At 41.7% G+C, this 15,556-nt stretch overlaps 1 long non-coding RNA gene across 1 annotated transcript; it reads left to right on the top strand.

Annotated features, from left to right (window-relative positions):
* The first annotated feature begins 1,200 nt into the window (after positions 1-1,200).
* Positions 1,201-9,952, top strand: LOC140510212 (uncharacterized). Its single transcript, XR_011969149.1, has 3 exons — positions 1,201-1,266; positions 3,314-3,432; positions 9,501-9,952. It is a non-coding gene; the product is annotated as an uncharacterized lncRNA (long non-coding RNA).
* The last annotated feature ends 5,604 nt before the right edge of the window (positions 9,953-15,556 follow it).

A 15,556-nucleotide genomic window follows, 5' to 3' on the forward strand; every position in this document is an offset into this window, starting at 1 on the left:
CACCTACTATGTGCAAAGAGCTGGGGCTACAAATACAAGTTACTATCTACATGAGTTGCTGTGTATGAAGAAATCCATCACTTTAAGCAAACCCTCTGATGATGGGCGTTTCCAGACTTAGCTTGATTCTAGGGCATAGGAGCCATCACGGGGTCTACACTTGAAACTTTTCAGGGTTCTTCCATTTCCCCGACAATAGCCTTGGGTAGCTATTGTTACCTCAATGACACAAAAGGGGCAGCAGCATAGACCCTGCTATAGGAGTAGTGAGTCAGCCAGCAGCAAAAGTCAGTGAATAGATACATAAATGAACAAATTAGCAATGGAATCCCCACCCAGTGTTTGGTGTTGCAATAAGACGTGACCAGCAGATCTAGCAGGATAACAACCTTATGAAACACATGTACCCATCGGCTCATCAGGAACATCTACTGAAGGTAAAGGTTAATTATACCGAGATAGCACTTCCTTATGTGATGACCTTTTCTTCCCTTGGGAGGGGGTGGGGGTGGCACCTTCTGTTATTGCTACAGATTCTGAGGAAGTGCCTACATCATTTCAGCATAGACATTGGGTGGTGAGTTTTTTTTTAATTCATTAGCCTTCTGTCAAAAATAGATAGTTCAGTTAAATGCATGTTCAAAGGGAAAACCTTGTTGTGAGCAGAGGCTCAGCCAGCTCATGTTCAGTAAATTTCTATGGACATCACGTAGGGCTAATCAAACAGCTGCCTAACTGAAAAGCCAAACCTCCTTAGATGCTTTATTAGGACTCATTATAGCAAGTCATTGGGTTCTTTGTAGGATGGTGGGATTTTTCCATCAGAAGGTCTGGGTTCAAGACTTGCCTCTGTCACTTTGAGGAGTGACTTGGAGGAACCTTTTAACCTTTCTGGTCATCAGTTTCTTCATCTGTACAGTGAGTGAGCAAAAAAGAAAAGACCATTCAACAAAACACAGAAGAAAATACAAAAATTCAGACAAGGCCATTTTGTCACTACCTCTTTACACTTAGTGTTTAGAAGCACAACTGTGCAACAGAAATTATCTTGTGCATCCTCTCTTGTTATATTGAAATAGCTAGGTTTCTCAATAATTGTTAAGTTTGTAATAAAAAAGCAAAAACAAGCACAGAAAAAAGGAATTTTTGCCCAAATTAAAATAAAATGAAGGCACTGTTCTAGATGATCCCTATCATTCTTTCCAGATCAAAATCTCTGATCCTTTCAGTCAGCATGGAAGTGGATGAAGAGCCAAATTATTGCAGGTAATAAAAGAGTTCATGGGAAATTCACCTGGATATGTTTGGGAGCCAAGTGATTATAACTGGATCTTAATTTTATCTGTGAGCCCCTGTACTTGATGTCACAATCAATCAATAAACATTTGTTAACCACCTAACCTGTGCCAGGCATTGTGCTAAACTCTGGAAATACAGAAAGAGGCAAAAGACAGTCCCTGCCCTCAGGGACATTACAATCCAATGAGAATTGCAAGAACCAGCCATGTTGTCCTACCTACAAAATTGTGGGAAAATTGGATCAACCCTAAATAAAATCATGTGTTTCAAAGATTTCTCTTTTTAAAATTGCTAGAGAAAGTTAATATGGAAGCAAAACTGGGGTCCAGCCTAGAAGGGGGTCAGAGAGGGTGTGCAGAAGGATGTGCCAAGAGCAGATTGGGGAGACATGTGGAAGCCCATGGGTTCCTCTACTCTGATGTGATGCGTAAGTTGCGCTAAGCTGACAACTCTAGAATCAAATCCTGTTAGCCCATGGGTTATGTCATTGATTCAGATACCTGCCCTGACTGATTCCAGAAGGAATGGAAAGTGACTTAAATATTACTACAATGAAATTGTATTTAATTCAACAAGGCTTTATGAAGTACCTACTATGTGCAAGGCACTGAGCTTGTTTCTTAGGATATGAAGACTAAAATGAGACAGTCAACTTCCAGAACCTTAGATTATGTGGGAAAACAGGCTAACAAGGGATATATGTAGATAAATAGATAGATAGATAGATAAATTATAATCACAGAGAGCATTTAAAAGAAGCAGATAGAGTAGCAGTTACCAAACACGTAAAATGTGCTAATCTATATGATTGAACTTGCCGATAGCTCAAGTCAAACAAAAGCCAACCACAAGTACCCTTCCCCAAGTGACACTAAGCTGTTCTCAGGTCAATGAAAGCATATCATGTCACCACTAAAGGCTCGTTTTTGCCCCTGGGCCTAAACTCAAGGGGGAATTGAATGTATGCAGGCCATATTGTAAGGCAATGATGCACCATATTGAATTGAAAAGTTGGGGAGAAGTCTTCCTACACCTGCTGATAGAATGTGCTTGGTGGGGAATTGGGGGGAATAGGTGAGAGGAGGGGCCAAAACTCTGAGCTAAGAATCAAGGATAAAGCAGCTGAGAAAATACGAATATCAGTGCAAGGAAAATTCCCAAAAGTAGGGCTGTTATATTACTACATTATCCCAGAGAGGCAGTGATGGGAAAAAAAGACAGCCCACTAGCCCACATGTCTAGAGAACCTGGGTTCAAATCCTGACTGCCATTTGCTACATTTGGAACCAAAGACATGTTCCTTCATTTCTCTGGGCCTCAGTTTCCTTGTTTGTAGAACAAAGGGCTTGGTCTGGATGGATTTTATGATCCCCCTCAAGCTCTAGGCAACTGGTGCTGCAGTGGGAAAAGTGCTTGGATTTGGAGTCAGTAACCTCTGAGTGAGCTCAAATCCAGCCTCAGATGCTTACTAGCTGTTGGTCTCTGGGCAAGTCACTTAACCTCTGCCTGTCTCAGTGTCCTACTCTGTAAAAAGAGGTTAATAATGGCATCTGCCTCCAAGAGTTGTAGTGAAGATCAAAGGAGATGACATCTGTGATCCTTAAAGCACTATATAACTGATAGCTATTAATATTGAAATTTATATACCTTTTAGAGAGGAATGCACCCTTCTTAGCACAGGGTAGAAAAGGTGCTTTTCCATCTCCCTTCCCTTTTTCGTTCTGATTTTGGGAGTGAAGAAGGTCCACCATTAACTTTGTAGATGGAGTCAGAAGTCATTGCCCAGATAGAGAGCACCCAGCATTGCTTCTCAAGACCAGGCAGGGTTATGCTATCAAAGCATCTTGAAGATGAGGCTAAAGGGGCCATGGGAAAACTCCTAACCTCTGGGTCTAGCTGCCTAGCCACTACACCTCATGGGGCTGGTGTGAAGTACAGATAAGATTGGGTCTATAAAGTGTTTGGCCAACTACAGTTTCATAAATACTAGTGGTTCTTCTTTTTATTCCACTAGCTAACATTTCCAGTCCCTATGAGCAAATTGAAGAATTGATTTTTAAACAAATGTGAAGAACATGGGATTTGGAAATGGAAGACCCACATCTGAATCCCAGGCCACCTACTTATCCACAGGTGAGTTACCTCTTCAGGCCTCCGTTTTCTTTGCTATATATAAGAGCTGGATCAAGCAAATCATAAGGTCCCCTCTAGCTCAAAATCTTAGGATCCTGTTTACCTTTCTTACCTCCTTCAGCCATCTATATAAACAAACTTTCAATCTGCCTGCCTCCATATTCCCTCAAGTATATCTGAAATCTTTGGAACTTTGGCCCTGGGGCCCAGTCATCTTGAATGGGGACGAAGTGCAGACTAGTCCACTTAGCGTACTATGTCTAGGTAGTCCCAGTCAGATCCCAGACCACTCTTCACCCTTCTATCCCATCCAGTCATCCTCAAAGGCCGTCTTGCCATCTGCCCGCCTTGTGTTTCATCCTTTCTCCTCCACTACCTTCCACCTCCTGCTCTGGACTATATAACCAAATGTAATCAAATCAATAGTACGACTGATTCTGGAAAGAGCTTGTACACTGACCCTTCCACAGATCAATTCTTCATCCCTATGATACTTCAGAACAAGACTCTGCATTGCCCAATAGACCTTATTTTTCCCTATTTGAAGGGAAACTTCTTGAGGAAAAAGATAGTTTATATTTGTATCACCAGCACATCACAGCGTCTGGCATATAATAAACACTTAAAGAATCGGTTTTCTTTCTTTTCTTTCATTCATTCATTCATTCATTCATCAATCTTCTGATCTCCAAGAATGTCAGTGAAAATTGGTAGAACATTAATGGAGAGGCAGGCTGTTCCTGAAGGAAATGGGATACTCTAATTTTCTTCTTCCAAAGGTGAAGGAGGGTGACCTGTGGCTGGCTCATAGAATGAAGTCAGCAGATCACTCCAGTTTCTGCCTCCAGGGATTTTCAATATTGAGAAGGCCACAAATCCAAGTTGTCAACCTCATTAGCCAGGGGGTCAGAGGGAGTGGGTGTGGCCAATGCTTCTTCCTTTAGTTCCCTAGATGAATAGACCCTTCTTAGCTGAGCTCTCCTCCTTCCTCTCCCTTCTGGGATCACAGGATAGAAAAGGCCTCCCACTGCATCCTGGGTCATCTCCAGTCATCTCTGATGGCATGGTCTTCTTCAGCAACGAAGAATGAATAGAAACCTCCAGAGAAGGAAGTGTACTTTGCAAATGAGTCAGAAACTACCAAGTATTTACAGCCCAGAGGCTGGCTAAGACTTCTTGGGACATAGTTGTTTGAATGTTGACGCTCCCCCATTAGATTGTGAACTCCCTGAGGGCTATTCGTCTCCCCTGTACTTAGGATAGATGATGCCCAGCGCATAATAGGTGCTTAATAAATGTTTGTAGACCAGACTGCACACAGCTTTCTATTTTTGTCGTAATTCATGACTATTGTCAAAGTGATCTAGAAGGGACAACCTCCAGCTCACACAGCTAGTGACACTTCCCCCCCCCCCCAAAACCTCATAAGCTGTAGAATCTAGAAGAGGATCTGAATCCAGTCTCTACATTCCCATTGTAGTGCTCTTTCCACTGTGCTGTCCGAGGCTGCAAAGAACTATTATTAAGAGATTCACGGAATTTGGAGAACAGGAACTATGTTAGAAGGTAGCTAGTTCCAAACTCTCCTTCACTGATAAGGAGAGTGAGATTTCAGCTGCTTCTTTGACTCCCAAGGCAGGTGTCTTTCTGTTATGCCGCTCCAGGAATTGCTGGAGGCAGCTCAAGCTGGCTCCCGAGAGAGAAATTGTCAAAATTTCAATGTGAGGGTTTGTACTTGGAAATCAGCAAAGTTGGTTTATTGAACTATTGCTTGTCCAGACTTATGAAAGTGTTGGAGAAAAAGTTAATATCCCTATTCCCTATTATTTTAAAAGGCAGCAAGGTGATATAGTCAAATACCAGAACTGATGGAGAGTTGGAGAATTAGAATGGGTGCTTGTTCTATTTTTCTGTTTGAACGTCTTCAAACTGAGGATGAACACACATTCATTTGGAGATGATGCATAAGGACTTCTTGTTTTCAAATGGGTTGACTCTCTTCCAAGTGAGAGTCTGTGATTCTGCCTTGCACATAGGAGATATTATTAGCAAATACTTGAATTACTTACTTTGAGTTGGACTGAGTTCTTAGAAGGTGATCCATTGGTAACCCTCCAAAGTCAAGAGAATAAGATGAAGGCCTCTAACATGTTGGGTGAGCCCCTTATGACAGATTTGGGGCAGTCAGGTAGTCCAGTGCACTGAGGGCTGGACTTCACAAGACCTAAGTTCAAATCCTGCCTCAGATACTTTTCAGCTAAGTAACCCTGGGCAAGTTGCCTCAGTTTCCTAATCTGTAAACTGGCAGTAATTAAAGCACTCCCATCCCAGAGTTCATGTGAGGATACAATGAAGTAACACACACTAAGTGCTTCCCAAACCTTAAAGTATTATTTAAATGCTAGCCATTATTGTTACTGAGAGAATATGGACAAGAGTTCTCCAGGATGGCCATGAGATATGAGGCTGGTCAGGTAGGTTGGGAGGAAATAACAGTGGGTTCTGGAAGCCAGCCAGGAGAGTTATGGGCCAAGGTATCAGGGAATGATCGGAAAATCTCACTGCTCAATAGGATCAAGGCAAACAAATAAAATTGACTTTATGAATTGTATCATTCCCACAACAGACTCACGGTTATTCGTGCTAACAAGGATTGATGAGCTTGGGAACAAAATGAATACAGAAGAAAAATGGTAGAGCCTCATTTTAGAAATCTACATTTGCCTCCGATCCAGATGAATCTTTTATCAAAATGGTAACGAGGTGGCAAACTCGACCTATGTGATTTTCCCTTCTTCTTCTTCCCTGCCAACCACTGGGAAAAGGTGCTAATGAGGCAGGCAATTCTTAAAATGTGGCATAGTTAAAAGACAGCATACAAGAAGCTAAGGAGAAGAGGGGAACTTGAGGGTTAACCTAGGAAGATAAAACTCAAGCTCTTCTTAATGCCATATGCATTTTAATGTATATTTCCCGTCCTGGAAGATTCACAGAATGAATCGTTGTGCAAGAAGTATGTGTGTGTGTGTGTGTGTGTGTGTGTGTGTGTGTGTGTGTGTGTGTGTATGTGTATGTGTGTGTGTGTGTTTGTCTTTCGTTGCCAAAAAAGACCATGCCATCAGAGAAATAATGACATGACTTGCACTTAACTTTGTTTTGAGTGAAGGAGGACTGTGCAAGTCACCAGCCTCATTTCTCCTCCAAAGCCATCTGAATCCAGTGATCAGATATTCCTCAAGATGACTGGAGATGACCCAGGAGACCACCTAGTCCAATCTCCTAAAGTGACACATGAGCCTCAGAGCTTGAGTGACTTTCCCAAAGGCACAGAGCTAATTAGTAACAAGTCAGGGATTCAAACCCAGATCTCTTACGTCTCAGTTTAGAGCTCTTGCCACTTCTAGACTATCTCTGCATGATGTATTAAGACAGTCATCATCTTTCTCCTTGTGATATTTCCCCCCTTTCTAGGTAGAGTTAGGGGAAGGGACCTTAGAGGTTACCTAGTCCATCCCACCTCAGTTTATAGATGAAGGAATTGAGACAGAGATGTGGAATAACTCAAGATCTTGCAGAAAGTAAGGGGCAGAGCTAGGATTTAAACCTAGGTTTTCTGACTAAACCCAGCACCCTCTCCATCCTACCTCTCAAAATCGAATTCTTTAGTAGTAGAACAAGATTTTTCTTTGCACAAAACAAAATGGCCTAAGTGGAGATGGAATCCATAGCCTTGGTAGCTTTAGTACTTTGCCTTCTAGGTTCATTCTCTGTCCTTCAGTCTCTCTGAGTCCTGGTCATCCTTCAAGAACCCACTCAAGTCCCTTCTCCTCCATGAAGCCTTCTATCAACTACTACAGCCCATGGGTATGACTTTCTCCTCTGACCTTGTATTTCACCTAGAATTGGTATTTTCCTACTTAGCATTCAATATTTATTAACTGATTACAGAACCAAAATGAACATTTTCCATGCCTGTGACAACCTTTGCAAAAAATGGCCTCAAATCAGTATTTTTCTTTTAAAAAATGTTGTATCGATATCTTTTGCTTTTGCATCCCCCTTCATTTCTGAATGTACCCGTGCCCTCCCCCACTACTCACTAAAAAAAAAAAAGAGGGGGAAACAGCATTTTAGTAAAACTAACAAATGCTTCAACTGAATTTAAGGGTTCATGGAATACTTTTTGCTCATAATCCCCTATCTCTGCAAAGAAGCAAACAAAGTGCTTCTCCCTCATCCCTAGTCTTCTCTGGATCCTACTTGGGCATTATAGAATTATAGAACATAAGAACTGGAAGCGATGCCTATGACCACTGAGTACAACCCATTCATGAGACGTCCTCCCTCTATAACATATGGGACAAATGCTCACGCATCCTCTTCTTGAAGACTTCAAAAGAGGAAAAACCTAGATCCTTCCTCTCTTAAGGCAAAGGGGTCTTACAGACGATCTATTCCAAGGATTCTTAATGTGTGTGTGTGTGTGTGTGTGTGTGTGTGTGTGTGTGTGTGTGTGTGTGTGAGATGGACTCCCTTAGAAGCCCAGTGAATCCTACATTCTTCTCAGGATGGTGTTTTTAAACGCATAAACTAAAATATATACAATTAACGAAGGAAATGAATTATATTGAAATACATTTATTAAAATATTTTAAAACCAAATTCAGATCCCAGGTAAAGAACCTCTGATATCATCTCATCCTCTAGTGTCAAACTAGGGGTGGAAATGCACATTGCAGTGAAACAGTGTGTAGTTTGAGTCAACTTTTAAAAATAAATTCTTTTGAGAGAGGAGAGGAGAATGGAGGCCTCAAGCCATAGGGAGGCAGCCCTACCTTCCTCTCCAGGGAGTTCACCTGAGCTGCAGTCCTAGGGTGGAAGACATGATTAAGTAAGAATAATAAGAAGAACTAATTATTCTTAATAACCAGCCTCATTGTTTCTAGCTGCAGAAGGAGACTCAATGGATCCATGCTCCCTAACTTTTTTGCTAGTCAAAGGCCTAGTTGCTTGTCTTAGCTGAAGCTCTCGCTGATGGATGACATGGTAAAGGTTTGAGCTAACTAGAAGCATCAAGTAAAAACCCCCAGCATCCTCCAGATCTGAAGATCTCCTTATGTTCTCCCTATACAAGGGAGGGTTTCTTGTACTGAACACACAGACACCACTGGAGATTGAATCAAAGCAGCGTTTTCCTTCTTGCTCTCATTACTGAAGTGACAGGCTAGTAACAGCAGGGAACTTTGAACCCTGGTTACGGCTTTTTTTTCTTTTTTCCATTCTGACACCAGAAGGATGGATTAGGGGATCTTTTAGGCTGCTTCCTAGCTCTAAATCCTATGATCCTACATTATCGGAAAATTCCACTCAGAAAGAAAAGTGGATGTTCCTTAACTCTAGGGAACAATCTATTCTAGCCTTGTTCCTCTTGAACTGCTCAGATATAAAAAGTCATAGAACATCATACGTAACAGCTTAGTTGGCAGAAGGAAGTAGGAAAAGAAACTCATTTAGGTTTGGAACCTAAATGGAATAAGAATGACTTAAGACACACACGCACATATGTGTCATGCCTACATGCACTCATATGCACATACATGCGCACATACAAAAATATATACATGTGTCCATATGTGCACATAACACACACATGTACACATATACCCACATCTATAAAAGTATATGTGTATATACCTCATATACACACATATGGGGCCACTAGGAGGCACTACAGTGGATGGAATTCCAGATCTGGAGTTAGGAAGACTCATCTTCCTGAGTTCAAATCAGACACTTACTAGCCATGTGACCCTGAGCAAGTCATTTACCTTCTCTTTACCTAGGTTTCCTTATTTGTAAAACATATATAATAATAGCACCTCCCAGTTCGAGGTTTTTGTGAAGATCAAGTGGAATATTTGTTAAGTGCTTTGCAAACCTTCAAGCAGAAGAAATGCTCACTACAGCTCTGTGATCATGGATCTAGGGTCTTGCCCCTACTCTTTGAGAGAAGTGGTTTGTTTATTTTAAAGGGAATTGTGGGTGACAGTCTCTGTTCTAATTTCCAGTCACTAAGAAACTTGTAAAGTCCTGGGACAGTTGGAAGTGATGTCACAGCTCCTGTAACATGATCATTAGCCCGGTTGACACCCTTGGGGAAAGTGAAATATCCAAGATCTGCTAATGACTCACCAAAGCCTCTAATGTCTGGAACAGAGACTCATTGGACTGCACATTTTTTCTTGTAGCAGAACATGTGTTCAGCCAGAAAGAAGATTATCTCGGAAGCCAATGAATAAGAATTGTAAGCCTGCCCTGCTGCTGCTTCTGGTTGTCACAGAGATACTGAGGAAATCCTATCTCCTTTTTGCTCTCATCTGGTAGATTAAGCTCCTGTTGGGGTCATGAATCATGACTGATAACACAAGAAGAACTTCTCTCATCCCTGCAACTGGGTCACTCTGGGGCTTTTACAACCAGGTTAGAGATGCAGATTATTAAAGGATTTTAGACCTGAAAATATTGCTGGAATTGCTGGAACTATGGGGATCCTAGGGCTGGTCTGTTCTGCCTTTGCTTTGGGAGGTCCCTTGGCACAGCAGCATGACTATTGGGCTTTGAGTCATATGACCTGAGTTCAAATCCTGCTCCTGTCACTTAGTGCCTTGGTGAAAATCACTTTACCTTCCTAGAACTTACTTTCCTCCTCTATAAAACAGGTTAGGTCTTTCTCAGCTCCAAGTCTTGAAAGTGGAAATCTCCACAAACCTCAGCCATTTCCTCAGTTCTGTATTAAGGGAACAACATTCCCCTTTTCTCTCCAGTTTTAATTATGTTTTGAATTAAAACTGCCATATCTATTAAGTATCCTTCAACATACAAATAAGTAGATGTTCACAGACCCATTGTGCACACTCATCCACCCTAAAAAAAAGTCAATATATGCTTGACTGACTTATTCATAACACATGAGCCAACATCCAGTGAATATGAACAGAGCTGCACGCTGGTATCCTTTTCCCCTCTTTGATAATTGTTCCAGACAACCAAGCTGCCTTGAGCTGATAGTGCCACCAAGTGGTCAACTGGAGAACTCTCAGGCACAACACCTTTTCCTTCAGACAAATTAATATACACATTTCATTCATGTCATTCAAGTTTAGCAGAGGCATCCACAGATACCTGTATGGACTTTAAGTTAAATCACGTCCCTCATCTTCTTTCTTTTAAAACAAACAAACAAACACTATCTCTCTCCTCTCTTTATCTTCTAATCATGGCTAACAAATATTAAGAGCAGTGTTTTTTGGTATGCCCATTTCAGGAGAAAGGAAAACCATAGGGAATCTGTTGCAACCATTCTCACTTCCTTGCAAGGATAGAGAACTATGGAAACAAAGAATTGCATATTCTAGCAGACACAGAAGATGTATTGAGTAATTATGCTAAACTGCTTTTCTCATTAAAAAAGCTCAGCTAAAGGGATATAAGGCTATATATTTGCAAACAAATATATATGCGATTTTATATATATATATATACATATATATATGACTAAATTCTTGGTTAGAGGGCTATATCAAAAATTCTCAGCTAAAGGTTCACTGGGTTGCTGAGACTAGAGGGCTATGTATGAAAATAAAGGTGATATAAAAACAGTAAACATTTTAAGAGAAAGGAAAAAAGAACTATGTCAGCCTATCTTTTTACCTATCTAAATGTCAGTTTCCTCATTTTTTTAGCTGCAGAATTTAGGCTGGATGATCACTGAGGTACTTTTTAGCTCTGAAAGTCAATGACCTGATGTCATGACTTACTAGACTCCAGAAACTCTGAAAATGCCCAGATGTATCATCTATTTCTCCATCCTCCTCTGTGGTTGCGACAGTCAACCAGGGTCTCTCATAGGAGTGATCTCTGGCTATGGAGGGAGCAGGGTCTGGTCCCAGAGCTGGTGGGGAAGCAGAGAATATGCAGGAGAGATTTGATGTTATGGAGGGGTTCATTTTCAAGTGCAGAGTGGTCTAGATGGCCACCAATATTCCTTCCAACTCTAGCAATTCTGTATTCTTTTGGAGAGGCACTGTGCTAGGCACTCAGGTGACACTTAAAGCACCAAGACATAGTCCCTCCTCTTGAGAGACATATACTTTAGGTAATTAGGTGGCATGGAGGATAGAAAACTGGGTTTAGAGTCAGAAAGGCCTTAGTGAGTTCAAATCTGACCTCAGATATCTGTGTGATCCTGTGTGCGACACTGAACTGCCTCGGTTTCCTCATATGTAAAATGGGTATAATAATCACATCTACCTCTCTGGTTGCTGCGAGGATCAAATGAGATATAATTTGTTAAGCACCACATAAATGCTAGCTATATAGACCTTGCCATTTGTAGAACCCTTTACCTACAGATCTCTTCCCATGATCTTGGTACTATAAGAGACATTACCATCTCTATTTTACAGATAAGCCAGGTCAAGTGCATTTCTTGAAAGTGAGCATTCGTCAGTGTCAGAGGCAGGATTTAACCAATGTCTTCCTGACTCCAAGTCCATCAGTTCCTCACCGTGTCAGGATGTCTCTATGAGCTCACAGAAGAAAAAAAAGGGAGAATGGAGTATATACCACTAGAAAGGTATTACTGAGAGTCATGAGAGTTCAGTGTGGAAGGGCAGGGAAGGGTAGAGATCAGGGAGGATTTTAGAGAAATGGCATTTGAACTGGAAGGGCCAGATAGGAGTTCACCAGGCAGAAATGGAGGTTGAGAAGGCACTGAAGGCAAAGATAATGAGACAAGTCTATTTAGGAGGGGCAATGAAGTGGCACAGTGAATAGACACTAGCTGTGTCATCCTGGGCAAGTCACTTAAACCTATTTTCCTCAGTTTCCTCATTTGTAAAATATGGTGGAGAAGGAAATGGCAAACCACTCCAGTATCTTTGCCAAGAAAACCCCAAATAGGCTCACATAGAATTAGATGTGACTGAAAAGAGCAACTATTTAGGAGAACAGTAAAAAGTCCAGTTTAGCTGAAAGGAAGGGATATTTTTAGGGGAAGATCTGAGAAGAAGGCTACAAATGTAGCTTGAGTTCAGGCTATGAAGGACCTTGAATGTTAATCAGTCAGTCAATAAACGTTTATTTATCACCTTCATTGTGCTAAGCGCTGGAAATACAAATGAGAAAAAAGAAAGACATCCCTCCACTCAAGGAGTTTATAATCTAATACAAAGGAAAGATGAAAAGGGGAGAGAGGAAAATGTGCCAGGCATGGGGGCATGATGGAGTCCAGTTCTAAGAACTGTATCTGAGTGGTAAATGAAGAGATGGCTCACCTGAGAGCACGCTTTACGTGGAGGCTTTGGGGGAGTTCTTGGCTCCTCCCCCAACCCTCCCGTAATCGGGACAGAGGGCACCTAGGGTCCTGATGAAGTGGGAGTACCAAAACTGGTGCAGCCTTCCAGGATGATGAGGTTTCCTAGGAGATTCCCAAGAGGGAGTCCAGTCCAAGGAGTGTGCTGGGTGTCAGATCTGGTTTTTCAATTGTATGGTGTAAAAGTGAGTCCACTTTTCATTTCGTATCTCCCTTTATGGAGAGGCAGTGTTGCTTAGTGGATAATGTTCTGGAATTGGGCTGGGTGGGGGGTACTTAGCTCTGTTTCCCTTCTCTGTTTTGCCAGTTTCTCTGTGCACTTGTATCTCAAACCTTTTCCACTAGAATGTAGGCGTCTTGAGGTCAGGCACTAAAGGTATTTGACTTTGCAACCTCAGCACCTGAATTGGTACCTTATACAAAGGATTAAGTATTTAAAGCTGGAAGAAACCATAGAGGTCATTTGGGTCAGCTCTCTCATTTTCCAAATGATGAAACTGAGGCCCGAAACAGTGATATGACTTGTACAAGTTCACAGAGACAGAAAATAGTCAAGCTGGGATCTATTTCCAGGTCAAATCTAGTGTGGTATTTCCACTGCACCACATGCATGCTGCTTAAGAAATGCTGATTGAATAGAATGGAATCCCTCTGAGCCTCCATTTTCTCATCTTTAAAATGGAGAGAATAAAACCTGCAGCCCTCATTCACACAGCTGCTGGGAAGCTCTGATGAAACCTCCTCCATGCAATTGCATAGACAGTCTCCTTTGGCAGACACCAAATCCCAGGCACCCTGTCCTGCCTCCTATGACTCCATAGCAGTTGCCTTGCCTCCTAAACAGACATCTCCCACCCCTGCTTTCCAGATACATATAGCATACATATAGATCCAGATACAAATAGTCTGATGTACTGGGACAATGCCATCATGATGCTGGAGAATGTTAACTTACTTGAACTCATTCTTCAATGACTAGCACACTCCTAACCCAATCCATAAAAGGCAGCTAGATGGCTCAGTGGATAGAGCTCTAGGCCTGGAGTCAGGAAGACCTGAGTTCAAATCCAACTTCAGGTATGTGACCCTGGGCAAGTCACTTCACCTGATTTGCCTCAGTTTTCTCATCTAGGAAATGAACTAGAGAAGGAAATGGCAAACCACTCCAATATCTTAGCCAAAAGAAACCCCATGGATCACATGGCCCATAGGGTGACAAGTGAGACTCTCTTGAATGACTGAACAACAGCCCCATCCAACACCCCTCCCCCATTACAGTGATTCTGAACTCCCCTATCAAACCCCCTTCCCTATCTTCCACTGACCTCATTTCAGGGATGTGCTATAGCCAGCCTAAACTGTGCTCCTGAGACCTGACTGTGACTTCTCAGTGTAAGGATTTCTTTTTCAGCAAATACTACAAATCAGGCTTGAGTTATTGCTTTGCTGCTTATCTAGACTTAAGAAAGTGACAGAGAAAAATATAAATAATACAAATTAAATTGAAAGTGTCATGAATACATTTTTGAGGGCTGGTTATTAAACATTTAATAATCAGTTTACTAAATAGTCCTTATTCCTGTTTTCTTTAACCCATCCCATCAACAACCCACTCAAAGTCTACTCACTGTGCTCTCTGGAATGCCTGCTCCATCGATAACAGGCGTGCTTTCATTTTCTACCTTTCCTATCTAACTCCCACTGAGATGAGGCTCCGTCCTGATGACACAACCTCCCTGGAGACCCTTCCAACACTAGTTGTTATACTTTCACTCCTCCCCTCTAACTCACTCCAGGCTCTCCCTCTACCATCATCACTCAGTAACCTCGCCTTCTTTTGAGGTTCCATATTAAGTGCCCCAGTCAAGGCTCTGGTAGCTATTAGCTGCAGATTTCCAAGATCCTGACCAAGTTTAGTGCTTGTCTTTCTCTATTTTCTAACTCCTGTGTGTGTATGTATGTACATATATGTGTATATAGTTAATGCTGTTAACTTATTTGTCATGTTCAATGCTTCATGAACCCACTTGGGTTTTCTTGGCAGAACTGGAGTGGTTTGTCAATTCCTTCTCCGGCTCATTTTACAGATGAGGAAAGTGAGACAAACATGGGTAAGTGACTGGCCCAGGGTCACACAGCTAGAAATTGTCTGAGACCAGATTTGAACTCGGGAAGATGAGTCTTCCTGAATCCAGGTCCAACACTCTATCACTGTCCCACCTGCCTTGCTCCTACCTTGTACCACATCTTCAGTTTACTCTTCCTATACCTTGTTTGTGCCTAGTTGTTTGCTATTGTCTCCTCCATTGAACTGTGAGCTCTTTGAGGTCAGAGACTGTGTTTTGCCCTTCTTTGTAACCCTAGAATTTAGCACAGTGCCTGACACATGGTAGCCAATTAATGTTTATTGATGGAATGATTAATTACTCTGGAAACATTTCTTTACAGATGTTATTTGGGGACATGACAAACCTACCATTTGGAATAATCGGTGCATCCTAGGGTAGTGGGGGGATAACAAGCCTTTCAGGCAACATTCCACACTGAGAGTAGAAGAAACCACAAAGAAAGCATTCCACCAAACCATGACCAAGTCCAGATCAGTCTATGACCCATTCATCCATCCTGGACAAGAGACTAAGAAAAATGAATATATGTCCCACTATTGATCTTAAATCTAATATTATGTAAAGAGGCTTTTAATATAGCACCATGTGATTCTGCTGATGAGTCAGTAAATAATATATTTAG

The sequence above is a fragment of the Notamacropus eugenii genome, chromosome 6 (assembly GCF_028372415.1).
Source record: "Notamacropus eugenii isolate mMacEug1 chromosome 6, mMacEug1.pri_v2, whole genome shotgun sequence".
In the NCBI taxonomy this organism is placed as follows: Eukaryota; Metazoa; Chordata; class Mammalia; order Diprotodontia; family Macropodidae; genus Notamacropus; species Notamacropus eugenii.